The sequence below is a fragment of the Octopus bimaculoides genome, chromosome 6 (assembly GCF_046866305.1).
Source record: "Octopus bimaculoides isolate indiv1 chromosome 6, ASM4686630v1, whole genome shotgun sequence".
In the NCBI taxonomy this organism is placed as follows: Eukaryota; Metazoa; Mollusca; class Cephalopoda; order Octopoda; family Octopodidae; genus Octopus; species Octopus bimaculoides.
This window is the reverse complement of record NC_142933.1, coordinates 91,932,795-91,936,628: the sequence shown is the minus strand read 5'-3', so window position 1 is coordinate 91,936,628 and position 3,834 is coordinate 91,932,795.

Genomic DNA, 3,834 nt, shown 5'->3' with positions numbered 1-3,834 from the left:
TATATAATCTTTTATCTTTTACTCGTTTCAGTCATTAGACTGCGGCCATGCTGGAGCACCGCCTTCAATAACTTATTAGTCGACAGAATCAACCCCAGCACTTATATTTTGACAACGTGGTACTTATTCAAACTGTAAGGCTTTGGTCAGTCCGAGACTATAGTAGACGATACTTGCCCAAGATGCCACGCAGTGGGGCTGAACTCGGAACCATGTGGTTGAGGAGCAAGCTTCTTACCACACAGCCACACACGGTGGTGGTAGTGGTGGTGGGGTTCTTCTGTCATTCGATGAAGCGAATGTGGTTGTTCGATCAGGTGAATTACCTGCTCCTCAACTAACATGATTAACGTGCAAGTGGCTGAGTACTCCACAGGTCCACATATATCCTTAACATAATTCTCTGGTAGAATCAGTATGACATCCAAACTTCTGTTCTTGTTGAAAGCCTTTCAGATTTCATCACTTCATCTCTTCTCTCGTGAGTTCCTGATTCACCGTCGTCATAGGTTTAAATACCACCATTTATAGTGCCATTATTTCTTTTCAATAAATAAATAAATAAATAAATAAAAAGGAAAAAAATGGCAGACTGCTGCTGGAAGACTGGATCACACTTGTGTCGCGCATTCTCCATTAAAAGCCACAGATGCAACAACTTTGTAGCGGATTTAAAGTCAGAAACCGTGGAAGAATTCACAAAATATCCTTCAACAACATTCAATTGATTAACTAAAAAGAATTTCGCGGAAAATCCGAGACTTTCGAAGAAAAAAAAAAGAAAAAAAAGAGTGACATCCATCTTTTTTATTTGACTTTCAGACAAATGCTTCAAACGCCTTAATTAGCATATTTATTCTTTTAATCTCAATTATTACCTCTTTTGGCAAATTTCAAGCAATTCTGTATCATAGTAATTCACAGGAACTCATTAGGGTGGTGGTAGTAGTGGTGGTGGTGGTTGTAGTAGTAGTAGTAGTAGTAGTAGTAGTAGTGTCTTGGAGACACAGGTACCAATTTTTGCACTTGATATTTTACAAAACTGTTACACTTTATAAAGAGTGAACCATATTAGTAGTAGTAGTAGTAGCAGCAGCAGCAGTAGCAGTATTAGTAGTGGTGGTGGTGGTGGTGATGGTGGAATGTCTTTGGGATTCACGCATCAACTTTTGTAGTTCATATTTTTCAAAATTGTATGCTATACAGGCTGCTTAATGTATATATGTATGTATGTATGTATGTATGTATGTATTTATGTGTGTATGCATGAGTATAAGTATGTATGCCTATATGTATTTATGTATGTATGGATGTAGGTATGCAAAAGAAAGATTTAAATTCATACATATATGAATACATATATACAAATATACATAAATACATATGTATATATATACATACACATATATACACAAATACGCACACATGCATGTACACATACATACACATGCATACATATACATGCATTCATATATACAAACATAAAAACACATACATACATACGTCTTTGGCAGAATGACCAATGCAACTGAAATTTATTCTTCGACAAATAAGAGCGAACTTGTTTCGCCAGTAATTTAACACAAACACACACATACACACGCATAAAAAGAGAGAAAAGGCGTGATTGAGAGAGGAAGAGAAAAGTGTTTGATGACAAGATGCTTGGTGAAGGAGAATATTAAGGATAGCAATGGTAAAACAATGGCGGGGGAATCGTGAGATAGAAGCATCGAAAAAGCAGCGTTCTGTTAATATAACTCAAGGTAGTCCTTGTTGCTTAAGTTGGTCGGAAGAAGTGGGTGAAGATAACTGGCTGCAGATCAAATATGGCGTGTTAGTTATTGTGTAAAGAGAAGAAAGAGAGATGAAAAAGAGAAGAAAAGAACGAACTGTGTGAGAGAGAAACAGAGTCAGTGGATGATAGATAGATAAATAGATAAATAAATAGGAGAGAGAGAGAGAGAGAGAGAGAGAGAGAGAGAGAGAGAGAGAGAGAGAGAGAGAGAGAGAGAGAGTTACTATATAGTGTTTGAGAGAAATAAACCATGAATGGATGAAGATGCGATGGATAGTGAGAGATAGATAGATAAATAGATAAACAGATAGATAGATGGATGGAGAGAGAGAGAGAGAGAGAGAGAGAGCGAGAGAGAGAGAGGGGTGGGGGTGAAAGAATTATTATACAGTGGCGGAGGAGAAAGAAGCCAAGAATGAGTGTTGAAGATGCGATAGATTGTGGAAATGTTAGCTATTTCCTCTTTGTTTAACATTCCTAATTTATCTCGTCCATAATTTGTGAGTTATGGCTAACGTAAGTTTAACCTTTTCATTTTAAAGATCAAATCAACTTGTCTACAAGCCAAAACCTCAGAGAGATGTTGCTGTATATATAGATTACCATGATTAATACAGATCTAAGCATATTTTCTTAACACTGTAGAAGTTGAGGAAAACAAACTAATGTTCAAGAAAGAAAATTATTAAATAAAATATAAAGTGTTTTCGTCAATTTAAAATAGTAAAAGGCCAACACGCTTGGAGTTTAGAAAGTTTTCTCAGTTTACAAGTATAATGCTGTTTCATTATTACTAATATTCCTACTATAGTTGTTGTTATTATTATTATTATCCTACTTTCTCCTCCCCGTGTGATACGACTTTATTTTAAGCATTATCAAATGAAAATTACTTTGGAGTACATGCCAAAAAATATTTTTAGTTTCCTAAGGACAGCCTACCACTGATATTAGTAGGCAGACAAAAAAAAGTCTTGCTTTTGTTGACACATTATTTGCTTGTTCATTTTGACCATATTTCACAGCAAAATCGCACATGTAGTACAAAGCAAAACGTTACAACAACAAAAAGATGAAAAAGAGACAGCACAAAGCAAATTGTATAAAATGAACAAGAAGAAATTAATGAACGAAGAGAGAAAAAATATTTCGAACAGTCTAACAAATAATTTTGAAGATAGCAATAACAGCAACAAAACACTCGCACACAGACAGACATGTTAAATTGTTCGTATATAGTAGTAGCGTTTACTACTACTATATACGAGGTTGACTTTGCCTTTCATCCCTTCGGGGTTGATAAATTAAGTACCAGTTGTGTACTGGGGTCAATTTAATCGACTAGCCCCCTCCCCCAAAATTTCAGGCCTTCTGCTTATAATAGAAAGGATATATATATATATAAAATTTATTTTAGTGCAAATATTTGTGCTTTATAATTTCAATCAATCAACCCGTTTATATATTGTATGTCTTTCAGCTCCCACCTCGTCTATGTAAATCCCTGGTTTAAGGTTCATTTGTATTTTTCTATATTTCTGCAATCCTTTGTGGCTAATACAGAAAGGAATGTTATTATTATTATTATTATTATTATTATTATTATTATTATTATTATTATTATTGATTTAAAATCAGTCTGAAGTGTTTGGATCTCCCTTGAGATATGGTGTAATAAAAAATGGATTATTGTCTAAAGTATATTCATGTGTGTGTATGTGTGTGTGTGCGCGCCCGCGTGTGTGTATGTGTATGTGTGTATATATGTAAGTTTTGACAGTTTGAAGGAGATAAGATTTTAAAATTTAATTTTCTCTTGGTTTAAGGAGTACAAAAATTACTTCATTGCAACTTTTTTTTACTGATTAGACATTTGGAAAAAAATGTTTTTTTTTTCGTGGCTGTATTTATGCAATTTTTTTGTAATAATTGTAAATTTCTGTTGTAGTAGTATGAGGGGGTCTGTAATAATAATGGTAGCAACATCCTTATGGAGAGGGGTAGAAGAGAACCATCCCTTAAAGATATTTTTGCTC